The 15,675-nt window shown below is 42.1% G+C and overlaps 1 protein-coding gene across 7 annotated transcripts in view; it reads left to right on the forward strand.

Moving 5' to 3' along the window:
• Positions 1–15,675, forward strand: part of CA5B (carbonic anhydrase 5B) — a 107,392-nt gene that overhangs the window by 1,517 nt on the left and 90,200 nt on the right. For 5 of the 7 annotated variants that reach the window (XM_063804835.1, XM_063804839.1, XM_063804838.1 and 2 more), the window contains 2 exons: positions 4,613–4,659; positions 12,281–12,478. The gene's annotated coding sequence lies outside the window, so the exon portion shown is untranslated. The remainder of the gene's footprint in view (positions 1–4,612; positions 4,660–12,280; positions 12,479–15,675) is intronic. The other 2 variants (XM_063804837.1, XM_063804840.1) reach the window with 1 other exon arrangement.

Consider the following 15,675-nt stretch of genomic DNA (forward strand, 5'->3'; position numbering starts at 1 on the left):
CGCGTTAGTATTAATATCTGTGTACTTCTCTCACATTTACTTTTGCTGGAAAAGCTTGGGAAATGACTTAACGAAGATGCGTAAACCTTAATTTGTTTATATGCTCCCTATTAGCCACTGAATACCACATTGCTTTCTGCTTCCCCTTCTTCCTTTACTGATAATCTGACCATTTCCACTATGCACTTTGAAAGTCTTGCTGGAGTATGGAGAATAGTCAGAAATCTCTGGTAAGATGCTGCCCCGCGCATCTCTCAGAGGAGTCACTATTCGTAGCCTGCATCAGAGTTCACAATGAACCAAAGTTCACCCCACCTCCCCTGTCTTCAGGGACTTAGTGAAAAGCTGCACTGTTCTTGAATATTTTGGAAATGAAAAACTTTCTGGGCTATTTTAAATCAGTACCTGGGCTGGAATTAACCGAAAGGCAAAACAGCAAGGGCACCATTCTCTGTGCCTATACGTAGCTGCCCTGTGCTTGGAACCAAGCAAAAAGGCTGCCACTGCTCACAGTTGCAATGGAATAAAGGTTGAGTGCCTTGTGATTGCATATGAATATTAAGGAAATCTGATGGAAAGAGGGAAATTCATCATGTCACTGGCCACACTGGGGCAGTTAGTTGCAACACACAAATCAGGTATAATATATTTTGAAACCTTTGGCAACCTCAGATTGGGATCACACTCTCAAGGAAGAAGTGAGTGAGAGGAGGAAGCTAAGCTTTCTTAAGACATAGCAGCGTAATCTCTAATTTAAGTTTCAGGAAATTGCAAAAGGCAGGCTTCCTTTTGAAATCAGGAGTTGAGAAAATGAAGAGTCAATCTGATGCCAATCAAGGAATTTTTCAATATAATTGTAACCTTTTGTTAGTACTTTTCCTGTCTGTTTCGCATAAGTTGCTTAATCAGGCAGAGTTCAAGCTATGAGGCATTTAATAAATACATTACTTATGAATGACATTTAAAGACTTTTAGAATCTTTTCTTTTTTCACACATTTCTAAGGCTGCAAAACAACAGAAAAAGAACATGTTAGTAATATCCAAGGCATACATGAATAATCAGTGACAGCAAAGGATGTGTAGCACAGAAGGCTTAGCTCTCCTAGGCGGTATCCAGCCACACACTGGTAATTGTTGAAATGGAGTATTGGATATATAGATGATTTATTCTCACCATTTTTTTGTACAAGTTTGAAGTTTGCCCTAATAAGGGGAAAACAGATTCTAAATTCAGTTGACCCATGGACTAATGCTGTTTAAACCTGCTAAGTGAACTCAGATAGTGAAGTTATTTAAAAACCAGATGCTCTTACCTGGCTGCAGGAACTATCAAGATAAGATATTGAAAGCTTATTGGCAGTCTGTCTTTTAAATCCTGAGCCAGACTTTTTTACATGGCTTCAACAAGGTGATTTTTCATCTCCTTAGACATTTTGACATACACACTCCCACTAAAAACTGCATTTACACAAACACAGATAAAACTAAACAAAAGTGATTTTAACTTTGGTTTGAGAATTGTCAGCACCTTTTAGGCAACGCAGACATACTTTAGGTGTCACTGGCTGTTACGAGTTCAATTGCACCCTCCCATCTCAAACTCATATACGTTTAAGTCTTAAGCCCCAGTACCTCAGAATGTGACCTCATATGGAGATTGGGTCTGTATAAAGGTAATTATGGTCATTAGGGTGACCACTAGTCCAATATAACCGGTGTCCTTAATTAAAAGGGAAATTTGGACACAGACAAGATGAGAATGGCTTACGAAAATTGGATTTAATGCTGACACAAGCCAAGGAATTACCAGAAGCAAGGTTTATTAGGTGTTCTCCAGAGAAACAAAACCAATTGTGTGTGTGTATGTGTATATATGTGTGTGTATGTATGTATGTGTGGGTGTGCCTGTGTATGTGCTTGTGCGTGTGTGTGTGTGTGTAGAGAGAGAGAGATTTATTTTTAAAAATTGGCTCATGAATGTAGGCTCGTGAAATTTGCAGTGCAGGCCAGCAGACTGGAGACCAGGGAAGAATTGATATTACAGCCTGTCTTACTCAGTTTTGTGCTGTAACAGAATACCTGACACTGGATAATTTATAATGAACAGAAATTTATGTGGCTCATGATTCTGGAGGCTGGGAAGTCCAAGGGCATGGTGCCAGCATCTGCTCAGCATCTAGTGAGGGCTCTCTCTTGCATCATCCCATAGCACAAGGCAGAAGGGCAAGAACATGTGCATGTGAGGGGTGGGAGTGGTTGGGGGTGAAGAAGGAGGGAGGGAGGGAAGGGAAAGAGGCCAAATTTATCCTTATATCAGGAACCCACTACCTCAGAAACTAACCAGCTCCCCCTAATAATGGCATTAATCCATTCATGAGGGGAGAGCCCTCATGATTTAATCACCTCCCAACACTTTTGCATTGCAGATTAAGTTTCCAAAACGTGAACTTTGGGCACACATTCAGACTGGATTGTGAGCACAAACTGGTGCCATGGCACAGCTCCAGTCCAAAGGCAGTCTGGAGGTAGAATTTCCTCTTCCTCAGGGGACCTGTCTTTTTCAACTTAAGGCTTTCAACGGATTGGGTAGGGCCCACCCACAAGAAGGGTAATAATCTTTATTCCAAGTCTACTGATTTAAATGTTAATCTTATCTAAAAAATACATTCACAGTGACGTTTAAACTGGTATTTGACCAAACATCTGGGTACCATGACCTACCCAAGTTGGCACATAAAATTAACCATCCAAGTAGAAAGGCCTGGAACAGAGCGCTCATTGCCCTCAGAAGGAACCAACCCTGCAGAGAACTTGGACCTCAGATTTCTAACCTCCAGAACCATGAGACAACAAAAATTTTTAAGCCACCCAGTCTATGGTACTTTCTTACGAGCTAATACATTGGCCTAAAGACCTCCGGTAGGGAGTCAAGCCTAGAGGTAAGGAACCTCCACAGGATTCACTAACTTCCTACCAGTCCCCTTTAATGTAATGGCTGCACATCTCTGGCTCCCTGAGTTCAGCGCACATTAGCAAAGTGATGCATATGCAAAGCAAAGCGCATGGCACTGTGCCAAAAGACTGGCTTCTCATCCTGCTGTGCTTTATTTCACAATGCACATTGAGATGATTCTCGCTCCTTTCACGTAGGTGTAGTCTTCTCTCTAGCTTAGATGGAGCAGGATCAGGGACAGCAGTACAGAGGAGAAGAGCTAGTTCACAGCCAATTACTAGCATGAATGTGCACAAAGAGAGGGGAGGATGAAAGCACGTTTGCCTGCTTTCTCAGCATCACTGAGGACCATGATGTGGGTTTTATATCTTACATTCTTCTTGGAAAGATGATGTGAAGAAATAAAGTTCAGATTTGTAAGGGAAATGTGTCTTTAGTGCCCCTCAACTTCTACATTTGTGCCTTTTGCCACCCATTCCCACCTACCCCAACCCCCACCACTACCCCAGCATGGCCATACTGCTGAGAGCCCCTCTTTTGGCAAGAGAAGGCAGAATCTGAGGTGGCAAAAAACACCCTGCTGTAAACTGGTTTGCTCTGTGTTTCTCTTACCCATACTATGTGCATTTCAAGAGGCTCCTAAGGGAGAAATTACATACCTGGAAGGTACAGTTCAAGTCTAGGTCATGTTTGCATCATAGCACCCACCACTGTGCTTGGAGCAAAAGAAATGACAATACATTTTGAAATGAAAGTGCTAACTGGCAGAATCCCAGCCCTGTGAGACTAGATGAGGTTCATACTCAGGGAGGGTCCTCTTTTAGATCAGGCAGGATTTGGGGGGTCCTTTGGATCTTTTAGATAGGGGTATGAGACCCTCCTCTCAAAGGAGAAATATTTAAAAGTGTTTTAAAAGTATAGACATCCCTACAAATGGGTGATGACGTTTGAGAAAAGGAAAGACCCCTAGTACTGTCTCAGAGCATGCTGGCAGTCATGGCACAGTTCTTAGTTCTTGAAATGCGGACCAACATCTTTGTCACCAAGGGAGCCTACTCGGGTCAGTTGGCTAGTACTCCCAGCACCCATTTTGAATGAGGCACTGTGTCCCTAAGAGATGCAGCTCTGACCAAGGCAGACACGGTCCCTACCACCGTGGGGCTTAGATACTGGAGAGGATGCAGTCATAAAGTACATTCCTGGTCAGGTATTAATTCGACTGTGATAAGCACTGTGACCACAAAGCAGTTCTGGGCTGACCTGGTGAGCTTGTGGTCGGGGGAGCTTAGAGGAAGTGACGCTGGTGTCAGTCACCTGAAGTGGGGGTAGGGATTCACCAGTCACAGATGGAGGGAGAGTCCAGGAAAGGAAGGGCATCTGCACAGGCCAGAGGGAAAGGCAGGAGTTGGAAGAACTAAAGTCCATGTGGCTGGTGGGCGGGCAGAAGTGCAAAGTGAATGTGAGGGAAAGCAAGTGGGTCTGTCATCTTGGGGTGACCAATGAGTTTGAGGAACAAGAGTGGATAATTGACTCCCATTTGCCCTCCCCTTCACCTCAGGGTGCGTATTACTAGTCTGAATATTGTCCTACTTAGAGGTTTTCTCATGATCTTAAGTCTCTTGTTTACAGCTTTCACTTCTCTGCCCTCTTCCCTCTAGGTTATTGGGTTCCTGCAAGTTATCTGGGAACTGATCAAAGTTTCAGGGTAAGATGGTGGTGATGAACACCCTGAGGGTCACTCGTCCTGTGTCCCCATGCAAATTGCTGTGGAGAAGCTTCCAGATTCCAAGGCCCAGGCCATTCTGCAGCCTCTGTACTTGTACTTACAAAATCCAGAAATAAGCCTGAGAGTACACCATTTCATTAAAGAGAGGAGAAAAGGCTTGTTGGTTTTATAAAAATCACGTGTGTTAAGCATTTGTAGCTGTGATGTCATGGGCATTCCAGTGTGAGATTATATGCCTTATGGACTGTGAGAATAACTGTTTCTCTATTTGTCCAGTAAAATAAATGTGGAACATTCTTTCTTGACAAATGTTAAAATGTTAAAATGATGTCATGCAGAAACTGGAGAAGATTTCAGATATTCTGGAACCTATTCTTTATTATTTCTGGTTAGCAGTTGTCTTTTTACTAAGGTTGATCCACAAACTGCAGATTATTTCTGTGAATCTTAAATTGCTGGAAGCTGCACATTAATGTTTGCAAGCAGTTCAGTGGCTTCATGCTTCAGAATATTCTGTCCAGGGTTAAGAATTGCAGAATTAATTCTAGCTGACTGATTTGCAAGTGTGTACTCTGCTGTAAACACAGAAGATCATGTGACACAGCAAATGTTCTTCCTCAAGCCTTTCTCATCTCGTTCCCCTCCTGGAAATACAAGGTACTATCTGCAGCTGGATGTTGCAGGGATTCTCCACTGTGGCACGATGGACATTGGGGATGGATCATTCTGTGGTGTGGGGGCTGCCCTTTGCTCACTAGATGTTGAGTGGCATCTCTGATCTCTTGCCAGTAGCACTCCCCAAATGATCACATTCAGATATGTTTCAAGACATTGCTAAATGTCCCCTGGGAGGGAGGGCAAAATAACCCTGGGAGAGAACCGCTGAGATGATAGGAGAGATGTCTGTGATGGTGGAGAGTTGTGTTTAATGAATTGGCTAAATATATCTTTTGGGTTTTTTTAATATATTTTCCACTATTCACAATGAATGTACATAGTTTTCAAATACTGGCTTGTTTCAGGATTTGAGGTTTCTCAGATTGTGCTCTTTGGGTTTACCCTTTTTGAACCTCCACGCACATAAGAAAAGGAATTCCGTTAATAATGTTGATTTAGCTGGATCCATTGCCTTGAAAGTGCTTCAGAAGAATTTTTTATTACAAGTTTATTTTGTTTTATCCCAACATTGACTATGTTCTCATTGAAATGAGTTGGTCGGGGTCATAACAAATTTATGATTGCTGGGTGTGCCCGTATCCTACCCAGACTGGCTTATTCCGAACCCTGGGACTGCATTCTGAGGCTTAACATGGAAAAAATTTAGTCATATTTATCTAGTTACTAACGTTTTGTGTGAGTGTGGGGTTTTTGCCTTGATCTTTAGTTTGTCTTTATTTGCAGAAAGTTGAAAGTTAAATGCCTAAAGTCCAATCAGCCTATGCCATTAGGATAACTTGCTGCTTTTAGTGCCAACAGAAACCAAATAGTGGTCCCCCGAGGAGATGGGGTTCACTTGACTAATAGCTATATTATATGATGTGTTCTTGTTTCTAAGTTACTAGAAAAACACAGGTGGAAGTCAACATTTGATTTTGTTTGTGGTATGTTTCACTGTTCCAACCTGTTTTCCCCAAGGAGAATATTGTGGTCTTTCTTGCCCTGGGCCTTTGAGCAGGTCCTATTCCTATATTCTGGACCCTCATCTGCTCAATTGTAAACACAGTTCTCATTGTTTCTGACAGCTCAGTACCCCAGCAGAAGGCTAGTGTACACTTGTAACCAAGAATAACACCGGATTCTTGAGGGTTAGAAGCTCAGTTATGAGGCCGGGCATGGTGGCTCATCCCAGCACTTTTGGGAGACCGAGGCAGGCGGATCACCTGAGGTCAGGAGTTCAAGACCAGCCTGACCAACATAGTGAAACCTCGTCTCTACTAAAAATACAAAAATTAGCCAGGGGTCGTGGTGCATGCCTGTAGTCTCAGCTACTCAGGAGGCTGAGGCAGGAGAATCACTTGAACCTGGGAGGCGGAGGTTGCAGTGGACCAGGATCTGTACTCTGTCTCAAAAAAAAAAAAAGAAAGAAAGAAAAAAGAAAGTTGTGGCAGCTACTTCTAGTACTTTGTTATCATCATCGTAGGCTCAGTGCCTGCCTCAGATATTTAAGTCTGAACATTTTAAGAGGAGGCAAAGCAGAATAAGGAGTGAATGAAAGTAGGAGGTTGTGGCAAATTCGGTAAGCAGCATTTCAGGTCAGCCCTGTGCTCTGTGCTCATCATATCTTTGCTCCCAAGGCTCTCCACAGATAATCTTTAGCTGTCAAATCAGATTGCTGTTTGCTGTTATCTCAAGTAGCAGACAGTAACTGTTGATAGTCCTAACTTTAGGGACTTGTAATATAACAAGATAAAAATAAAAGCCTACACCTGTTATCCAAGATGAAAATAAAATCAGTTTCACTTAGCGTATCATCTAGTGAAATTTAGCGTGATGATCGCATAAAAAGATTTAGGTGGCCGGGCGTGATGGCTCACGCCTGTAACCCCAGCCCTTTGGGAGGCCATGGGGGGCGGATCACGAGGTCAGGAGAACAAGACCATCCTGGCCAACATGGTGAAACCCCGTCTCTACTAAAATACAAAAAATTAGCCAGGCATGGTGGCACGCACCTGTGGTCCCAGTTACACGAGAGGCTGTGAGGCAGGGGAATCGCTTGAACCCGGGAGTCGGAGGTTGCAGTGACCCGAGATCGTGCCACTGCTCTCCAACCTGGGTGACAGAGCAGGACTCTGTCTCCAAAAAAAAAAGATTTAGGCATGAGATCTTAGGCCATAGGAAAATTAATTTAATAATGTTAATTCTTAATGAAATATAAAGAGTATCAGCTATAATGTAAATAGTACAAATTTAATATTATTCCAGTGATTCTTAATGTTCATGATCTCCCTGCTTTTAGAAAGAAAAGAAACATTTCCTTTTAGGATAACTTGGCCTAGAATGGCGCTGTCTAAAATGTAGCCACAATTAAATGTAGCCACTGTGGGTATTTACCTGTAAATTTAAGCACATTAACATTTTATAGCCTCATGTGCCTACAACTTACCATACTGGACATTTTCATCTTTAGAGAAAGTTGTATTTGACAGCACTGATTTATATTATAACTCAACTGTGTTATAAAGTTCTATTATTTTTCCAATTAATTTTGAAGAACCAAAGCCTGGAGAACAATACTTGTTTTTTTGTTTTTGTTTTTTTTTTAACTTTTATTTTAAGTTCAGGGGTATGTGTGCAGGTTTGTTGTATAGGTAAACTTGTCATGGGGGTTTTGTACAGATGAGGACAAGAGTTTTAACAGGCTTGTTTTGCAATGTCTTCCTAAAGACCTCTGATATAGGCTGGGATGCCTCAGACTGTATTGTCTCCATTAACTTTCAAATAATCTTGAGAAACAGTGGGAGGATTAGGAGTCCCATGGAATTGCACTAATGGCTTCAGGGTTGTCTTCAGCTACCTGGGACTGACGATTAGCCCTGGAACTGACCGCCAAGAAATGTGGGCTTTTAGTCTCCTGTGCTGATAACTGCATGTGTATTCTATGGCTAATGGACTCAGCATCCAAGTGCCTTTTAGAGCCCTGATGCTCTAACAAGGCAATTTGTGATCCTGCGATCATCCTCAGCCAAGTAATACGGAGGGTCCCTGTGTATACACCCATCACTGCACTAAGGCCAAGGCCTACACAGATGGTCTTCAGTAACATGAGGAAATAGCACATCCCTCGTAAAAAGGGCGGTACATAGCAAGGGACCAGATAAAAAGCACATGAGGGTATAGGGCAACATTGTCCTATAGACATATAATTGAGCCACATATGTAATTCTCAGTTTTCTAATAGTCACATTAGAAAAGGGGAAAAGAAAACAGGTGAAATTAATTTTAGTAACATTTTATTTAACCCAGTATATCCAGGATATTATCACTTTAACATGTGATCCATATAACAGTTATTACCGAGTTTACATTGTTTACCTTGCACCAAGTCTTCAAAGCCTGTTGGGTGTTTTACATTTACAGCACCACTCATTTAGGATTGACCACGGGGGCAGCATGGAAACACCAGCGTTTGGAAAGAATGAGGAGAATGGTTAGATAGGTGAGGAGGGTTCTAATAGAAAAACACAGGCACTTGGACACAGAAGTTTCCACTTGATGTACTGTCTTTAGCACAGGAGCACCCTGACAAAGCCGGTAATTTGGGAAAACTGAGTGGCTGAACTCAGGGGGTAAAGGGAAGTGAGAAAAGAGGACAAATGACCAAGAGGTTTTGTGTGAAGTCCGTGGCGTAGAGTTCAGAACTAGGCTAGTGGTCTGGGCAAGGCGAGGAAGAGCTAAACCTGAACGATTGTTAAAGAAAAATAATGTGATCAGTGGGGGTAATGGGAAATAAAGCAAAAAGAAGCAAACTTTTTCGGTGATATACTTCATCTGATTCATTTGATCTACCGTAGTTGTTGAAAGCCAGCTTGCTTGCAGAGCAGTGGGGGAGGCCGATAACTATGTGCGTGTGCATGTAATTATAACTATACCCATGTAATAATGTTGTGAAGGACAAAACCAGAATGCTGTGATTAAAAATTCAAGGGGATCATGTTATAGGAGGGTAGTCAAAGAGGAGAGGAGGTGACAATTAAGGCAATAACAGGAGCCAGTGCCAAGTGGAATGAGGGGAATGATTCCAGCAGAGGAGGAGAATCAGGAACCGAGGGGCTTGAGGCAGAAATGAGCTTTCTACATTTGAAGAGCCCAGGGACATACAAGGAGGCTAGAGAAATAGGTGGTGCAAGCATAAAATAAATCAAACGCAGGACTAGGCATATAAATAAGAATTAAGACCAAGTGCATCCTCACCATGAAATCTAAAGGAGTTTTCTTGCTCATCAGTGACAGATTATTGACACCTTTTTAATGACAGTGTGCCCTTCGCTCATTTAAACTGTGATTGAAGTAGTCACAATCTCTTCACTTTCTACATATAAGAAAAACCTGAAAATGAAGCCTCTCTCAGAATGCTTCGTGGTCACCTTCCTGTTTTGAGGGAAAGTATGAGAACTGCCAAGAAATCATTTCTATTTGTATTTTGTTAAAATGGTAGAAGGGGAGGGAAGAGGAAAAGAAAAGTGTGAATTTATCATTAGCAAAACAAGCCCTTGGCAAAAAGTTGGCTTCAATAGGGGGATAATGACCAAGGACCACCTCTCCCCACAGTGAGTTGGATGGTCTAGCCTAGATGGTCTAGTTTAGTAAAGGAGGAGGTGGGTAGGAGGAAAGAAACCTTCTGGAAGCTGAACTTGTAAACTCAAGGGCATAAACTGATCGTGTCATTATGGTCATTAAACAGCAATTGAAGGAACAGGCTCAGTTTTCTTGGGCTGGTATTTGCATGAGTCTGAGTGTTGATACTTCCCATTTCATGAATGAGGTGGGGAACAATTAAGAATGACCAAGGCATCGTCTTAGGGAGCTGATCGTCACTCCAGTTCTTCCCTAGTCTTCATGGTAGACCCTGATTGAATGGCTTTGAAGAATGTGAATTCTCACATTATCAACCACAGTCTGAGTGTCTGAGGGGAAGGTGCATAGTCTCTTTGTGTCAGGAATCTTTTAAAATATAATCAGGGCCTTTCAAGGGCTTTCTAGAAGGAATCTGCATTCCAATCAGATTTATAGTATTGAAATATTGTGCCAGTTCAAATGCATTTTTAATTTTTGGCTCCTAAATTTAACAGAAAATTATTGTTCTTTTTCTGTTGTATTTTTTCTGTTTTCTGTTGTAAATCTATTGTAAGGAATTCTTTCATACTAAGAAAAATAAAAACATTGGGTTCAACCTGTTGGGTATTATGCTCACTGGCTGGGGTGATAGGACTGTTGGGACCCCAAGCCTCAGTGTCACTCCATATACCAAACCTGCATGTGTACCCTTTATAGTTAAAGTTGAAATTAATTTTTTAAATTAGGTTTAAATCTCTTTAGAGATAAGAGAATACTATGTTATAGGAAGAAATAGGAAAAAAAAAGAAGAATATTCTGAGTTTCTGCAGACTGAGATTCTCACCTGGGCCACTATTGACATTTGGGGCTGCATAACGCTTTGCACTGGTGGCTTCCTCCTGTGCTTCGTAGAATATTTAGCAGCATCCCTGGCATCTATCCACTAGATGGCAGTAGCACCCTCTTCCAGTTGTGACAATGAAAAATGTCTCTAGATATTGCCAAATGTCCTCTGGGGCCGTAGTCACTCTCCTTGTTGAGACCACTGGTCTGGACGTTACCAAGAGAGCTCAGTGTCTATACTGCCAGGACACTTTTGCCTACCACCACACAAAAATAAAGCCAAGGCTAAGATTTTAAACTTCCATCTTTGGGCTACTACTGAAGCAGGAGAACTGTCGCCCCTGTAAGAGTAAACCAGAGGCAAGTTTCTGGTTTTTATGGAAACAAGAGGATGTCCCTGCCATATTCGGGGGATTTGACTGGGTGGGAGCTGCCTAGTTATTTCTCAAATCCTTCGACCCATTCTTAGTGGTGGGGCGAGATGCAGAGGGTCATTGGTAATGATTTCTCTCAATTCATGTTTCTCCTAGTTTTCCTATTGTCCTTGATTCTACCCGTCCATGGTACTTCTAAAGGACAGGGAAATGGACCACCCCAAACTGATATACATTGGTTCTGCTCATCACACATGGGGATCTCAACAGGCCGATCTGTGTTATCAGCAAGTCTACTGATACTTACCAGGGACTTGCTACAGAGACCTGGTGCTTGACTCTGGAAGAAAATCAGCATCAGCAATGTCTTCAGTGCCTATGGAGGATGAATTGTATGTGTACACCTTAATAGATAATCTCCACATCCCTGTGACACACTGCAACCTCCAGGGACCTTAGCAATGCCGATGTTCTACCCAGGTTTTGCAGGATGGCTGCCTGGTCCTCAGAGTTTGCTTACATAGGAGGTAAACTCAACTCAGCACGCACAGTTATGTGGGGCGAGCATCTTATGGGATGCAGGCTACACAAGTCTTTTTTTCTACCAGCCAACCAGTTAAACACTGACAATACTTGATTGAACATTTCCTTTCTCAAAGTTCTTCCATTTCTTTTTTTTTTTTTAAATGAGTCTGTTATTGAAAATCGAATTAGTTTGTCTTTGTATTTAGAGCTAGTTTGGGGGCTTGGGGCTTGGGAAATTCTCAAAGAAGAAAAGAAACTCATTTATGAATACCTATTTCCACATGGCGCTAATCTCCATGCATTTTACTGTTATCACAGCACTGATTGCACTTGGTTTAGGTGAGCTTAGTAGGCAGACTGAGACGAGTTGGGTTTTCAAGATGGCAGAATGCTGTTTTTCTGCACAGTGCTTTCTGACTTGTCTTTAGCCTTTGCTTTAGTCAGCTGCTTAAGGCCCTGAATGGCTAATTGCTAAAGCTCTTAGTTCCCATTAGCCTTGACAGGGTCTCCAGAAGTGGAATTGCCTCATGTGTGATGCTAGATAGTAGACAGTCTTGATAATAGCCTGACCTGCTTTCTCCTAGTGCATCCACTCTGGGAGAGCGTGGACCTGGTTCCTGGGGGCGATCGACAGTCACCCATCAACATTCGGTGGAGGGACAGTGTTTATGATCCCGGCTTAAAACCACTGACCATCTCTTATGACCCAGCCACCTGCCTCCACGTCTGGGATAATGGGTACTCTTTCCTCGTGGAATTTGAAGATTCTACAGATAAATCAGGTGAGGGCAAGATCTGGTGGTCTTGTAAGGAGTTAAAGAAACAGTGTCATGTTAACAGAGGGCACATCAAACTCTCTCCATGATAGTGTTGACCTCTTTGTGAGCAATGGCATGGAACTCATTGGAATTTAAAAAAAAATTGTGAAATACACATAATATGAAATTTATCATCTTAACCATTTTTAAGAATACAGTCAAGTAGTATTATATTAAGTACATTTCCATTAGTGTACAATCATCACCACCATCTATCTCCAGAAATCCTTTCATCTTGCAAAACTGAAACTTTACCCATTAAACAGTAGCACTCCATTCACCCTCCCTCCAGCTTCTCGCAGTCAGTATTTGGCTTGCTTACTTGCTTGCTTTTCTTTTCTTTTCTTTTTTTTGGAAACAGATTCTTGCTCTGTCACCCAGGCTGGAGTACAGTGGGGCAGTCTTGGCTCACTGCAACCTCTGCCTCCCAGGTTCAAGCAATTCTCCTGCCTCAGCCTCCCGAGTACCTGGGATTACAGGTGCCCGTCACCACGCCCAGCTAACTTTTGTATTTTTAGTAGAGAGGGGGTTTTACCATGTTGGCCAGGCTGGTCTCGAACTCCTGACCTCAAGTGATCTGCCCGCCTTGGTCTCCCAAAGTGCTGGGATTACAGGCATGAGCCACCATACCCAGCCAGTATTCTGCTTTCTGTCTCTGTGAATTGGACTACTCTAGGCACCTCATATGAGTGGAATCATACAATATTTGTCTTTTTGTGACTGGCTTATTTCAGTTGGTATAATGTCCTCAGAGTTCATCGATGTTGTAGTATGTGTCAGAATTTCCTTCCCTTTTAAGGCTTAATGATACTCCATTATATGGATAGACCACATTTGTTTATTCCTTACCTTTTGGCTTTTGTGAGTAATGCTGCTATGAACATGAGTGTACAAATATCTCTTTTTGACTCAGTTTTCCGTTCTTTTGGGTATATGCCCTGAATGGGCTTTCTGGATGATCACTGGACTCACTTTTCAGTGTATGGAAAAATTCCCTTCTCTTTTATATGGATGTTTCCTTCTACTAGTATAGGTAATATTTTCTATTAACAAATACATATATCTGTATGTACAGATTTTGTAATTGATATAGAAGAAAGGGCATGAAATGAAATGAAAGATTTACCAGAAATCTATTTTCTGTGTGTGTATGTGTTGAATATGTACTAGTTTTCCTTGGCTGGCTTACTTTGCAGATAAGTTCTATATTAAATAGTAATTATGTTTAATTACATTTTAAAATGTAAGATTGCAATACAGAGCAGAAGGATAATTAGGCAAGAAAAACACATTTTATATTTGGGGTCACCTGATAACGTGTATGTATTTTATCATTTATATATTTATGTTTGTAACATTTTCTGAGTGGCAACTATGTGCAAGGCACTGCACAAAGTACCAGGAGTACTAATTCTCAACCACCCAAAGGGCAAAGTCTAGTGAGGGAAGAATACTCGAAATTAAAATTATAAAGCAAGTGTGATTTGAAAAATGTTTCTGAAAGTGCTATGGGACCACAGAGGAAGGCATGTGATACAGACCACTCAGAGGAGTCTATGATGATTTCACTAAGGAGGAGCCATTTATATTAGGTATTAAAGGATGTATGGAAGTTTGCCAAGAGGATTAGAAGGGCATTCTAGACTGAGGGAAAATCGTGCAAAGGCAGATTTGATAGAATGTTCAGGAAATGACCAAAAAACAAAATGATGTGACCAGAATGTTCAATGTGTGTTGTGGGGAGAGGCAGTGAGAGTGGTGATCATCAAAGCATAATAGGGTAGATGGAGGGCAGGCTCATCAGAAACTAGTTATTTGTAAACAAGAGAGTGGCATAGCTTGATTTCGTTTAATTAGCAGTTTATGTTTTTAGATTAACCCAGGCAACAATGCAGGGCCACAAGTTGCGATTAATCCAAGTGATAGATGGTGAGAGATTAAATGAAGGCAATAGAAATATAGAAAATGAGCAACTTTTAAAAAGCATTTCTGAAATAAAAGCAACAGGACTAGGAGGTGAGATCCTCTTCCAGAGAACAGAAAGCAAAGTTAACCAAGACCTTGAGGTGTCTCACTTAGGAGACTTGGGGGAATGGTGATGCCAGAAAATAAGTTCATGAGTGGTGGACAAGGAATGATTTGTAGAGAAGTTATCTTAATCCATTTGTGTTGCTGCAAAGGAATATCTGAAACTGTAATTTATAAAGAAAAGAGGTTTACTTGGCTCATGGTGCTACAGGCTATGTACAAGAAACATGGTGCTCACATCTGCATCTGGTGAGGGCCTCAAACTGTTTCCCCTCATGTTGGAAGGCCAAGGGGAGCCAACGTGCAGAGATCACATGGTAAGAGGGAGAGGAGGAGGTACCAGGCTCTTTTCAACAATCAGTTCTGTGGCTGAATGTGATGGCTCACACCTGTAATCCCAGCACTTTGGGAGGCCAATGCGGGAGGATGGCTTGAGGTCAGGAATTGGAGACCAGCCTGGGCAATATAGTGAGACCTTGTCTATACAAAAAAAAATTTTAATTAAAAAAGAAAACAATTAGCCAGGCATGGTGGCCCATGCCTGTAGTCCCAGCTACTTGGGAGGCTGAGGTGGGAGTGTCACTTGAGCCTAGCCGGTCAAGGCTGCAGTGAGTCACAGTTGTGCCACCATACTCCAGCCTGGGTGACAGAGTGAGACCCTGTCTCAAAAAAAAAAAACCCAAATCAGTTCTCTTGGGAACTAAGAGTAAGAACTCACTTCCACCCGAATGGCACCAAGCTATTTATAAGGGATCTGCCCGCGTGATCCAAACACCTCCCATGAAGCCCCACCTCCAACATTGGGGAGCAGGTGTCAACATGAGACCTGGCAGGACCAAACAGACCATATCCAAACCATAGCAAAAGTATAGGGAAATCATAAGGAAATACAATTGCTTCTTACAACTTTTTTGTAATTTAGGTTTTGTTTGTTTGGTTTATTGGTTTTGTTTTTTTTTTTAATAGGCTCTCACTTTGTCACCCACGCTGGTGTGCAGTGGTGCAGTCATAGCTCGCTGCAGCCTTGAACTTCTGAGCCCAAGTGATCCTTCCGCCTCAGCTTCCCAAGTAGCAGGGACTACACGATTATGCACCACCACGCCAAACTCATTTTTAAATTTTTTGTAGAGATG

This window comes from Pan troglodytes, chromosome X, assembly GCF_028858775.2.
Source record: "Pan troglodytes isolate AG18354 chromosome X, NHGRI_mPanTro3-v2.0_pri, whole genome shotgun sequence".
Lineage (NCBI taxonomy): Eukaryota > Metazoa > Chordata > Mammalia > Primates > Hominidae > Pan > Pan troglodytes.